Below are 13,681 nucleotides of genomic sequence, written 5' to 3'. Positions count from 1 at the left end.
TATTTTGCTTTCTTTGTGCTTTAAAAGGTGTGTATATATAGCAATGAGCTGTTAAGACTTTCCGTCTTTATCCCAATCTTGCTTGAAACAATGTTTGTCTTATCTAAGATAAAAGATGTGTTAGAAATTGTTTGCTAATGTGTTCTAACAAACAATCTAAAAATCTAGCATAGAAAGGCAGATATTCTTTTACCACATGCAACTAGTGAAGAATGAAGCAAAAGAGAGAATTTAGGCTTAAACTTGACCAGCTTGCATGAGATAAAAACACATTTAATCTATATTAGAATTTTAGAATACCTTAATTAGCACATTAACTAACATTCTCCAACACACCTTTTATCCCAATCAAACACTTAATTGATTCATCATACAGGGCAGCCTGCCCCTTTAAGGGCCAGGAAGTCTTGAGGCTGTCAGCTTCTTGCTACTATTATATCTGTGTGTGGGGGACTTAATGTTTTTACCCATACTGCTCTTGAATCTGGGTCTGGAGATTCCTAGTCAACTCACACCACACTGTTCCTACCCAGCAGCTTGCTATGAATGACCTGAGCAGGAGACACCAGAAGATCTGAAGTTACATCAGTGAGGGTTTCCCTGGGCCTGATTGGAGGAACATGAATTCTAATTGGTCAGGGCTTCCTATTTAAACCCCAAAAGTGGCATAGGAAGTTGTCTACCTAGCTGGGGTCTACCTGGTTGCTATATTAGATGCTGCTTCCCTGCCTTGTTCTGATCCTTACTCCTTCGGAGCCCCTGCTACACAACCCCCAGCTTCGTGTGCAGGTGGCGGAGTCCCTCATGGTGTGCCAGAGGTTGGTCCTAGCAAAAGTCACCAAAGTCGGAGACCTCCTGGACTACGACCGGGGAGACTGGCTGGATCCCCTGACGCTCGCTCAGTGCTTGGGGCTCTCCAGACCTCGTACTCCCCGGCGCGTACTTCAGGAGGTGAGGGCCGCTTTGCCACCCGCTGCTCGGGACTATCTCGACCGGGTCCTGCGAGAGGGCACGCCCCGCCCACCCTCCACTCCAAGCCCTCCAGACTTTTTCATCGGGCCCCTGCCCCGTGGACCCAAGCAGCCCCCTCCCCGTCCATTCGCCATGAGCCGGCTGCACCATCTGCAGCCGGTTCTGTTCCGGACCGCGCCAAGGAAACATCTGTACACGCTCATGCTCCATGTTCTTCATGTCCTCACCCACGCGTCCCGCCCCGATACGAAGTGGCGGGACCTTCTGCCACCTCTGGAGGGTGAGGAGCCCCGGTGGGCCAGCCTTTATTCTGCTCTGATCCCGAAGCCCACCGGGGACATCAGTTGGTGGCTCCTTCACGGAGCCATGAGCATGGGCGTGTACTTGGCGCGGTTTACCCCTATCCCAGACACCTGCCCCTTTTGCGGAGTGAGGGAGACCCTGGCGCATGTTTACCTGCAGTGCGCCAGGCTGCAGCCCCTATTCCGGCTCCTCACGGAAATTTTGTTAAGATTTTAGTTGCACTTTTCCCCTCACCTTTTTATTTATGCACTCCCTATCCGTCGCCCCACAAAGTCGCGGGACCTCCTGGTCAACCTCCTTCTGGCCCTAGCAAAACTGGCCATCTATAAAACCAGAGTGAGGAGGTTGGCCGATGGAGTTTCCTGTGACTGTGGGGCGTATTTCAGGTCCTCTGTTCTTTCACGTATCCGGGCAGAGTTCCTCTGGGCTCCCTTGACGCCTTCGAGGAGCAGTGGGCGCTGTCCGGGGTTCTCTGCTCAGTGTCCCCGTCTGGTTTGCTTCGTTTGACCCTTTGACCTCACTCCTGTCCCTGTTCTTTTATTAGTTGTCCCCCGTAATTTTTTGGTCTCCAGGTCCTGTGGACCCCCCCCTTCCTGGATCCCAATAGGTCTGATCCTTACTCCTAGACTCTGATTCTGGCTCTTACCCTGGGCTGGACTTCCAACTCTGATTCCTGGTCAAACCATCTACATCTTGGCCCCAGTGCTTAAAAGGAGGAAAACAGCTGAGGGGAAGGTGAGCAAACAGATTATTTCTGGTGGGAAGGGTGGTAAGAAGCCTTGTTGAGGGCCAGGAGCTGTCTAAGGATTCTGGCTGGGTAGAGCCCTTTGTAGGATGGTGAGCCTGGACTGGACTGGGTTGATGGATGTTGAGACAGGCTGCTTTCCTGGGACCTTCCTGTGAAGAAGGCAACTGAATGCTGAGCCTGGCTGTGCTGAAGTTTCACTTTTGTGTGTGCTTTTGTTGGACTTCATCTAAGGAACTCTTTTCTCTCTCTTCTCCTCCCCCCCCCCCCCCCCCGGAGTAATTCTTTAAAGTGGTTTGGTTGGAGATTGTTCTGGGGAAACAAACAGCTAGAGGGCTGTGATGTTGACTCTTGCTTGCTGAAGTTGATACTCTGAGGTAGCATGCTTTCTTAAGGCAAGTCTGTACTACAAAATTAAATTGACTAAAGTTACATTGATGTACAGCCACTACAGTAATTTAAACTGGTTTGGCATGTCCACACAAGCTCCTTCTGTCAGTGGTGTGTGTCCTCACCAGTGATTTAACTGTTAGTGTAGGGCATTGTGGTCCCCCAGCCATCCAGGGCCCCCAGCTGGAATAGTCAACACTAATGCTGCATAGCCCTAGCTACATCAACCTAAGCGCTATGTCTCCTGCAGAGCTGGAGTTCTTAGGCAGTGGGCAACATATATAGGCAGGAGCAACTCTGTAGTGTAGACCAGGCCTCACTGTTACTCTTCCTTGTGTTGGCTGGTTCACTTCACTTTGTCATAACTTTTACTGAATCCATTTAAATGGTACCTGTTTTAACACTTTTGAATAGCACTATTAAAACCCTCTTCAACCATTAAGAAAAGACTCCCATTGATGTAAATGGGGCTTGAGTGAGGCCCTAAGGGCCAAAGGCACTCACTCTGAATTAGTGAAGCATTTCAATTTAAGCATATGCCTAAAGCTAAGCATGTGAATATTTCCAATGAGTCTAATAGATAAAATTCCCAGACGATTGTATTGATTTTAAAATGGGGGTGGGTAATGCTACTAAAGACCATTTTAATCATTGAAGTGTTTCTGGGATTTGCTTAGCACTCAGTGAATGTTCTGACAGAGTGACAATGTGTTGTCAATCATGTTGTCATCCCTAGAGAAGTCCAAAGGATGACGAGTCTGTTTCATGACAATTTTTGAAGTGCCTTTATTCTGCATTGGAATTAAAAATAAATAAATAAAAAATCAAAGGCTTTTTTTCCCCCTAAAACTGAAACTTGTTGAAATGGCTGTATTCTGGTTGAAAACCTGAGAGTTTTTTTTTATTTAGGCCTCTGTCTGGTCAGACGTGATCAGAGAGCTTTTGGCTTCAAAAACCTTCTTGATGGAAACTTTGTGGAAATAAATACATCTCTGTGAAATTTTTTGACTAGAAAAGTAATATTAGGTAAGCATATGACTTACTTGTCACAAATAAAAAACAGAAGTAGCTGTTATTGGTGGGACATAAGTCACAATATTTTGGTGCTGATTTATGTGTACCAGAGAGATGGTTACACAGCTGTAACTGGCTGTGTCCTATTCTATTTGTAAACAGTTTGCTTTAGTTTGTGGACATATTGATTCATTCTGAGTCATTCCTTTTCTATGTCAGAGCTGCCAACAGCAATAATTGCTCTAAAAATAAATACGAACAACATTGAATTGAAGCTTCCAAATTCATTTTATTCAGTAGTTCTCATGGATAATCGGATGTCAAAGATATGTACTGCCTCATCTGACTTAAATTAGTGATTTTAGTTGTGCTGTAATTCTCATGGCCTCAGATCTATATCAGCATGTCCAGCTTCTCTGATTCTCCCCAAACAGTCCAGACTGTCTTGTGATTCCTTTAAATACTAGGATCAGGCTCTTGCAGCATGTGCACATCTTGGTGAGTTTCTTTCCTTTATATGAAGGATGATAAAGGAAAGTTTATATAATGGGCAACATTGGTACTGTGGAAAAAACAAACTCAAACTTGTTAAAGCGTGTCAATATTCTCTGTACTAGTTATTTATTCAGTATGAAGCAGTTAAGGGAGATACTCAAACTGAAGTCTTTGACATGAGTTTGTACTCTCCAGTCCTGTGAAAGGCATAGCTAATATATAAGTCTTGACTCTCCAGAACATATCTAGCCAGGAAACCAGATAGCCTCCCAAAGGAGCTATGTGCCCACCCTCTGCATTGTGATTAAGCTGTATATAAAGAGGGTAAATAGTAAAAGTGAAAAGCCTTAACTGAGTAAATTATAATTAACATTGCAGCCAAAATCAGGGGTCCTGCTCTGGTCACCAAATTGTTACAATGTATCCATGTGGGGGGAGAGATGAAGAATGTTATGGACTCCTGCTAAGAAGTCACAGGTACGGCTGTCCCTGAATTGAGATCTATCCCCTAATTGATCTCTGTGCAAATAAGGATAAGGGACAAGAAAAGGTAAACTAAAAAGATGCTTTATTTAACATAAGGGAAGTATATGGACAAAATATCTCTGTGGCTTGCATGAGCATGAAGCCCAGAACCCTCTCCCTCTACAAATGACAGACAAAGATATTTATACTTTACAGATCAAAGTTCGTCTGATCATCTGCCTTGGCCTCAAGATGTTGGATCCGGACCTACCACTGTGCTTGGGAATGACAGGCGGCGCAGGAGGGACTCGGACCTTTGACTGATCGACCAGGATTAGGATCAGGATTGGGATTACTTCTCAGGTAAGTAGCTGTGGTGGTATCTCTGAGATCTTCCGGCGGTTCTTGATTTGAGAACATGGGCTGCCCCTAGGTAGGACAGCACCCTAGAGCCTGTGTGTGGGGCTTATATAATCTGTGTGCAGATTAGTGACCACCTGACCAGTCCTTTTCCCACCTTTCCACAAAAGAGTGCCAAACTCAAACAAAAGAGCACCAGAGTTCCAAAGAGAAGGGCAGCCAACATGGCTGCCCAACAACTACTAGACACCATTCAAGATGGTGATTTTTAACAAATTTTTGACATTCTCATTTCCCAGGTAAAAAATATGAGATACCACATAGACCTAAATCAGAGCATGCATATTAAAACATAAATAATGCTGTACAGTGGAGTATTAACGGTCAATGAAAAATATTGACCAAGTTTCCTCATAGGTTGTATAACAGAAATTAAAGCAGAGTGGTGACTTACTTTTTTGATTTTAGTGATGGTGTTTTACACTTTTGTCTTCCCTGGCAACAGCTTGTGACTGGCAAAGAAAGCACTGGCATTATATTGCCCCACAAATCAGGAGAAGCTGGGTGACAAGAAAAAAAGGGAAAAACACCAATCTTCAGCCGTCCTAGAGAGATTCCAGAAAAACATGGTCCTGTTTTCTCTGAAAGTTTACCACAATTCTTAAATTTGACTTTTCGACTCCTATTTTTCCAGAGATACCACAAGCATCTGGCTTTTAACTAATGGTTCTATTTATATTGCCTTTGAAAATTAGACTAATGCAATTGCAGTCAATGACTAATTATCAGTAAATAATAGGAAACTGCACAGTTTCATTTTGTGCTTAAAAACATAATTGTTCATCCCCCAACTAAAGGTGTGTTTCTTTATTCACACTTTCACCTGAATCTATGGCTAGATCATATTTAGAATTGTTACCAAGTTCATCAGGCTTATTTATCTGTTTTGAGCCTTAATTTCTGTTTCATCAATCTGATAACAAAGAATGTCTCCATTTTGAATACAGCCTGGGCCCTACCTCCCAGCCAGACTTTCTCAGGCAGAAGCTGCTCCATCCTACTCCCCACCCAGCTGCCAGGGAGAGCAGCCAAATGTGGGGGAGGAGTTAGGTGTAGGAGAAGGACAGAGCCCTTCTTGACACCACATGCCCTCCACACGTCACCTGTGCCATATATAATTCTATGGTACCCCCACATGTTGAATATAGAATGCTGTTCTTATTGCCCCATCTCAAATACTACCTAGATGGAGCTATTATAAGGTGGGGGCATAACTGGTTGGAAAACTTTTCCCAAAGAATGGTTATCAGTGGTTCACAGTCAAGCTGGAATAGCATATCAAGTGGGGTTCCATAGGGATTGGTTCTGGGTCTATTTCTGTTCTAGATATATTCATCACTGATTTAGGTAATGGCATAGAGTGTACACTTACAAAGTTTGTGGATGATACCAAGCTGGTAGGGGTTGCAAGTGCTTTGGAGGATAGGATTAAAATTTGAAATGGTCTGAAGTAAACAGGATGAAATTCAATAAGGACCAATGTAAAGTACTCCACTTAGGAAGGAACAATCAGTTGCATACATACCAAATGGGAAATGACTGCCTAGAAGTACTGCAGAAAGGGATCTGGGAGTCAATAGTGGATCACAAGCTAAATGTGAGTTTACAGTGTAACACTGTTGCAAAGGGGGGAGGAAACAAACATTCTGGGATTGGCAGGAGTGTTTGTATGCAAGACCTGAAATAATTCTTCTGCTCTACTCCATGCTAATTAGGCCTCAACTGGAGTATTGTGTCCAGTTCTAGGAGCCACATTTCAAGAAAGATGTTGATAAATTGGAGAAAGTCCAGAGAAGAGCAACAAGGCTTGGGTTATGGAAGAGCTTCATCATTTAGAAGAGATGACCAAGGGGGATATGATGATCTATACATTCATGAATGGTGTGGGGAAAGATTTTGTTTACCCTTTCACGTAACACAAGAACCCAGAGTCACCCAATGAAATTAATAGGCAGCAAGTTTAAAACCAACACCAGGAAGTATTTCATACAATGCAGAGTCAACCTGTGGGACTTGTTGCCAGAAGATGTTGTCACGGTCAAAAGTATAACTGTTTTTAAAACAAAACAAAAAAAAGTAAGTTAATTATCTATAGGTCCATGAAATAGTTATTAGCCAAGATGGTAAGGGATGCAACCCCATGCTTTAGGTGGCCCTAACCCCCAGTTCCCAGATGCTGGGACTGGATGACAGGGAATCAATCACTCAATAAATTACCCAGTTCTGTTCATTAGCTCTGAAGTAGCTGGCAGTGGCCACTATCAAATAGGATACAGGGCCAGACGGACCATTGGTCTGACCCAGAATGGCCATTCTTATGGCTCAAACGTGTCTTGGGAAAGCATGATGGATAGTGCTTTTATTTTTTTATTTATTTTTTACTGCTGCTTCAGGAAGTAGTATGTGATCTCCCTTAGCAACAAAAAATCCCAGGCCTTGCCCTATGCTAGCCCTCAAAATAAATGGTCATTCCCCTTAAATCCATGAAGTTCCACACACTAACTGGTTCACAGACTAGCCCTCATAGGCGTGTTAATTCTTCAGGGCTTCTACATTGTGGAGTAGAGGCTCCCTGTTTCCTTCAGTGCACCCCGGCAAGGCAGATATGCATCTACGTAAAAGTTTTAATACTTGGTTAAATGTTAAACTGTGTGTGAAAGCAGGATGGAGACTGTCTGAGACCTAGTTCCCATTCTAGAAGTGTCACAAATGTCATGCTCTTTTTAATTTTTATTTATGGCATCTATGTGTGTGCTAGTTGCTTCACAGAAAAAAGCTTAATTTAAAAAGCTTAATCTAAATGATGGGTTTAACAGACAAGTGAGGATGTAACAGACACCAGGAATAAGAACACAAGATAGATACATGTTAACTGTGTAATCATGTGCACTACACTGAGTAATTTTTGATACTGTGGATAAAAGGTACTGTGACAGACCCAGACCAGTAGGGTACAGGAGTCTGGTAGAGGGCAAATATACTGGTCACTGGATGAGTAGTTTTCTGTTCCCTGAGTGACCAGAGCAGGGACTGCACTAGAGTAATCAGGAACCTGCTAGAACCAGTTAAGGCAGGCTAATCAGGACACCTGGGTTTTAAAAGGAGCTCACTTCAGTTTGTGGTGTGAGTGTGAGGAGCTGGGAGCAAGAGGCGCAAGGAGCTGAAAGGGAGAGGGTCTGCTGCTGGAGGACTGCGGAGCACAAGCATTATCAGACACCAGGAGGAAGGTCCTGTGGTGAGAATGAGGAAGGTGTTTGGAGGAGGCCATGGGGAAGTAGCCCAGGGAGTTGTAGCTGTCATGCAGGAGGCACTATAGACAGCTGCAGTCCACAGGGCCGTGGGTTGGAACCTGGAGTAGAGGGTGGGCCTGGGTTCCCCCCAAACCTCCTAATTGACCTGGACTGTGGGTTCTTCTGGAGGGGAAGGTCTCTGGGCTGTGCCTCAACCCACATGGTGAATCTCTGAGGCAAGAAAATCCGCCAATAAGCACAGGACCCACCAAGATAGAGGAGGAACTTTTGTCACAGTACCAAAATAGACAGTTAACAAAATGGCTATTATAAGTAGTAGGTCAGACATGCCAATATAATCTTTACTTTGTAATACAATATATATCTCTATGAAACACCTCCTTAACCATGTAAACAACCATATTGTTGATATGAATATCATAGGTTCCATTTTCTTTGCTGTCAGTAAGCAGACCAGATTTTTTCCCCTCTTACAACCACTTTATACAGCACTAAGTTTTTCATTGAAAATGGCTTTTCTGAAAATGACTCGTAATGAAAAAGTGCCACTTAATTAAAAAAAATTGACACAGTGTGTGGGTGGGTACAAAATTCAATATTATTCTAAGCCAGCATAGAAATTTTGCTTACCAAAAATTCAGTTTTCAGACAGAATGTTTTGGGGTTTTTTTGTTTGGTTTTTTTGGGTAAATCAAAAATCTTAATAAAGTTTCATTAATACTATTGCAAAGAATCTGAAAATGGCTCCATTTTGAACTGTGTAAAAGGAGAGCAATTTAATGTCTTTCATTACATTGTTTTCCTATTTTTCAGTCAGCTGTAGCTGATGGAATTCCGTGTAACTCCATGGAATTCAGCTGGTATAAAACTAGTGCAAGGAATAGAGAATGAGACACACAGTAGGTACACCCTAAGACTTTCAATATTGCATAGTGGAACATTAACACTTTCATCTCTGTGGAATTGGACCATCTGCTATGTTTTTGCTTTTAATAATAAAAAACATCTGCGTGAGCCTCCTCTGATTAGACAGAATTTATTAATCTGTCTAAAACGCTTGGTCAAACACTTGATGAGCAGGAATGCCTTCTTGAACATGGAATTGGCTGCACAAGTGGGGCTAGAAACAAAAAAGCAGCTGTTGACTGTTGTCATAACTTCATGTTTCATTACAGTGGTGCTAGGAGGCCTCTTCTCACGTGAATATGGAGCACTTTTGAAATGAAGTGCTGTCAAAAGGATGAAAATATCTTATGCTGCACTGAACTTTATCAACTAACTGCACTCTGAATTGGAGGACTGAATGTTGCTTTTATTAGATATGATTTACAAGGGAAGGCAGAATTGTGACACAATATGAACGCTGATTACTTAATATTACCAGTGAAGCATAAATTAAATATTTTATACTAGACGAATTTAAGTGAGTGTTAAGACTTCTATTAAGAGGGATTTTTATACGGTAACCTCTTGAAGGCAGTCACATTTCAAAATGTGTAAAGAGGTTGAAATGATGTGAAAAGCAATAAATCATTAGAACATCCACTTACCATACACCCTGGGATGAACATGCAAGTTTTTAAAAAGTCAAAATAACCCGTTGAGAATATATATTTGCAACACCAATGCATATCCATAAAATGCATTTTCAGAACCTTGAAATGAAAATTAGCCCTGATGCTAATTGGGGATTACACCTGCTTAATTTGTCCCTTTGCATCTAAAATCCCAAATAGCAGTGGGATTGAGTAGTCCCTCACTTCCAAATTGCTGTGCAGATCACTCTTTTTAAATGCATGAGTTTGGTTAGGAGGTAAAAGCTTACACAAACAAGATCTATTGTGGGGTGAAACTCCTCCCAGTGGGTTTAGAATTTTATCTGTACTTTAATGTTTCTGCATTTGCGATTACCCAGTGATGGTGTTTACAGCAAACGGTTGTAGTTGGGCTTTGAAGTTACATTGGTGGTCCTGTATATTCTTAAAAAATATATATAAACTGGTCCTTTAAATGTATTTAAAACATCTGGCTAAACTAATTGAATGTGGTTTTCTAAAATAGGACAAAGTGTGTGTGTGTATGTGTGTGTTTTGTTGGTTTTTCCCTACACTGAAATCCTGCGGCAGGCTAATACTATTCTTAAAAAAGCAAGCAGATCTTTTGTAGTACAGGTGGGGCCCCTGAGGATAACGCCATGGTGAATGATGGAACACACATATTAAGCCCAACACTGCCACCCTTGCCTGAGTTTAATACTCAATTGCACAAATAATCCCACTGATGTCTGCACATATGCCCAGTGAAGTCAGGCCCTTTCATTATTGCTGCACTTTAGCAGCAAACTTTCTGTAAAGCTGGGTTAATAGGACACTAGTTTATGCTACATATTTCATGGCAAAGGATGGAACAGCTTTTTTTTTTTAATTAACTTTTCTGCTTCTGCAGAAAACCAAATAGACCTGAAAATTGGGTGTCCTAATTTATGCAAGAACTAGTAACATCTCACTCACCATCAGAAGCCAGTCCAATAACTATTACCTTGTTACTCGACTAACTTCCTTACAGTGGATGTTGTGTCCATAGGTAATACACTCACATATGCTTTACTTGTAACTCTTCTAGTGCCTTTCATTAATGGCAGGAGGGTGGTGAAGAAAATCAACTTTGCTTCAGTGTTGTCCTTGTAGGACTGACTGAGATTAAAAATACTCACCATTTATACACCAAACTCTAACGATGAACTGTACTGCAAAGTACAGACTGGGTAATGGAGGTACAATAAGGTTAAATGACTTGTCCAGGAAGATGCATCAACTAGAAAGAGAACTGAAAACTGCTGACTCTTGGCCCAGATTCAATCCCCTAGATCACATTTGCTTGCAGAGTATTTTGTCACAAATAGTCACCAGGATAAACTTGGTTAGTCTTGATAAATGTTAGTCCCTTAGTGCTGCTAGTACTCTCTGTGCAAAGAGCAGCAGCAGCGTTAAAGTACACTTAGGGTCGATAATGGAGAGCTGACATGAGGATTTATCCTAAGATGCAAAGGATGGAAAAGGCAAGCCCATATCTGTTACTTCAGTAGAGCAGAAGGTCATCACTTCATTTGAGATCTCTTCTGCAAGTTGGTCTCTAACACTTTGAGATGTAGATTGAGAGATGGTAGTTTTATTTAATCCTACTCTGCACACTTCATTTTCCTACATAGCTGTTCTTATTTCTCCCCCACCTCCCCCTCCTGGATTGTTGTGGTATCTGAAGACCAGACTTTTAAAGGCATTTAGGGGTCTAAAGATGAAGGTAGGAATTTAGGTGCTTTTTGGAAATTGTACAAGCTGCCTAACTCTCACTGATTTCAATAGGAGCTAGGCACCAAAGTCCTTTTAAAAATCCCACGAGGTGCCTATCTTTACCTGTCTAAATACCTTTAAAAATCTGGCCCTGCATGCCTTGATATAGAACAAAATGTGAGTCAGACCAAATGAAGACCATTAGGCTGGAAAAATTGATTATGAGAGAAGCTGTGAAAGAAGAGATGCAGGTAACACTCCCAAGCTGACTTTTAACATTTTTGGCACTTTCTGCCCACTTACTCCATGCCAATCTAAATTCTTAGCTTTCTCACTAATCATCTTTGACATCAATTCACAACCCTACTTGCAAGAATCTGTTATCAGGACAGTTTTCCAGAGGAAAAACCAGCTGCAAGATATATTTAAATCCAGAAGCTGAAAACAAAGCTGTACATCGCTAGTTCCTTGAACATTATAAAAAGAGTCCTCTTTCATTTGGTGAGAGTAATGTACTGTTGCTGTCTACCAAATCCATTACAACATCAGCTGCTTAACTTGATGCTTAAATTAAATTCTAATTTAACGGGGCAGCTAAACCAATGTAGGGTAGGTTTAAACCTGTAGTATCTAGAAATAGGGGCAGTGTTCCCTCTATTTTTTCCCATGCATGTACAGAATGAATTTTGTTATGTGCACCAATATGGAATTGATGTCTGACACATCACCTTCATATTGGTGCACATAATAAAATTCATGTGGTGGGAGTGGGGCCGAGGGGTTTGGAGTGTGGGGACTCAGGGCTGGGCAGATGATTTGGGGGGGGGGGAGGGATGAGGGGCTCAGGGCTGGGGCAGAGGGTTAAGGGGGTGGGGGGAGGGCTCTGGCTGGGGGTGCAGACTCTGGCGTGGGGCCAGGGATGAGGGGTTTGGGGTGCAGGCTGCTCAGGAGTTATGGTGGGGAGAGAGGACTTCTCCCCAGCTCTCTCTCCCTGCAGCAACACATGGGCTGGGCAGGAGAGGTGCCTCTCCCCTGGCCATGGCAAGTCCGGGGTAGGCCTGTGCTGGGGCCAGTAGGGAGCGGTGCCTCTTCTCCCCCCTCCCACACCCCCGGCAGCAGGGCCCTGCTGGTGGAGAGGCATCTCTCCCTGCCGCAGTCCTGAGCCCCTGCACAGGGCTTAATAAGCGTCTGCACGGCTTAGAGGGAATTTAGGGTGTAACCCTTTAATTAGTTTGAGCCCTCAAGTAGTTCGCACTGATTTTTCTTGTAGAAGATGTCAGAAATCACTCAGAGCAGAAGCAGTATGTATGCAGGTTAGCCTTTTTTATTTCTATATATCTTTACTAAATACAGTTATTTGGGACCCTGCTGTGCCCATGTGACTTCTTCATTGTCTTTCTTGTGTAATGTGCAAAAGCGATAGTCCAAGTCCAAAATTGCACTGGTTTGTCATTACATCGTTAGTAAAATCAGGGCAGTTTCTCTGAAGTCAAGCCCCTGATCAGGCACTCAGAGGAAATCCAGAGTACTCTACAAAAGCAGCTCCCTTCTGTTTTCTTCCTTATAAACATATACTTTAGATGCAGGATGAAAGCCAGAACCCATTTTCAGGCTGTCATGGGGGCTAAGCAACATTTAATCAGGGAGAACTTCAAAGCTTAGTTTATGTTCATGTAAACACATTTAACATGATCATGAGTGAGCCTACTCATTAGAGAATTTGAGGAAATTTTCCTGTCTTCTGATCAATATATCATTCAACAAATATCAGTTCCTTTAAAATGCTAACATCTTTGTGTGTCTGCACATATTCAGACTGTAATCCTAATGATCCTTAACCTCCCATTATGGTTGAGGTAATTGGAGTTGTTCATTGTGTGGACACAATCTTCAGACCTTGATTTGATTTTTATTTTTCATTCCAAGCTGTCAATATCCTCCTTTCAAATATCACTTAGTTGACACATCAGTAAGTAAGCAAACATTTCGGAGTTCTATTATTCATTGTTGTAAGTCCTTCAAGACCATGATGAAAGTCTGATTTACAGGCAAGCCAAACTCAAGACAACTCTAAACTAGGTCTGATTTTTTTTTAAAGTTAATGGTGAGCTTGGTCTGAGCAACCTAGGTAGTCATTTTCTTATGATTTTGCTGCTTGGGTGATTGTTTTTCATTGGAGATGTAGTGGAGGATGGGATATTTCTTGGCCTTATCTTTTCCCCCCCCTCTTCTAAACCCAGAAATATTGTGTGAACTTGTGTCTAGTGTATTGGAATGACTCACTTCTGATGAGGATACCTCTTAGTGCTGGTAATTGGAAAATGTGATGGATCAGT

The 13,681-nt window shown here is 42.5% G+C and overlaps 1 long non-coding RNA gene across 3 annotated transcripts in view; it reads left to right on the top strand.

Annotated features, from left to right (window-relative positions):
• LOC135983654 (uncharacterized) overlaps positions 1–13,681 on the top strand; it is a 145,643-nt gene that overhangs the window by 21,899 nt on the left and 110,063 nt on the right. For 2 of the 3 annotated variants that reach the window (XR_010601380.1, XR_010601379.1), the window contains exons 2-3: positions 4,601–4,747; positions 5,250–10,062. This is a non-coding gene — a long non-coding RNA (uncharacterized LOC135983654). Of the gene's footprint in view, positions 1–4,600; positions 4,748–5,249; positions 10,063–13,681 lie in introns of those variants that run through there. The other variant, XR_010601381.1, reaches the window with a different exon arrangement.

This window comes from Chrysemys picta, chromosome 5 (assembly GCF_011386835.1).
Source record: "Chrysemys picta bellii isolate R12L10 chromosome 5, ASM1138683v2, whole genome shotgun sequence".
Taxonomy (NCBI): Eukaryota; Metazoa; Chordata; order Testudines; family Emydidae; genus Chrysemys; species Chrysemys picta.
This window is presented reverse-complemented; position numbering and strand designations above follow the sequence as displayed.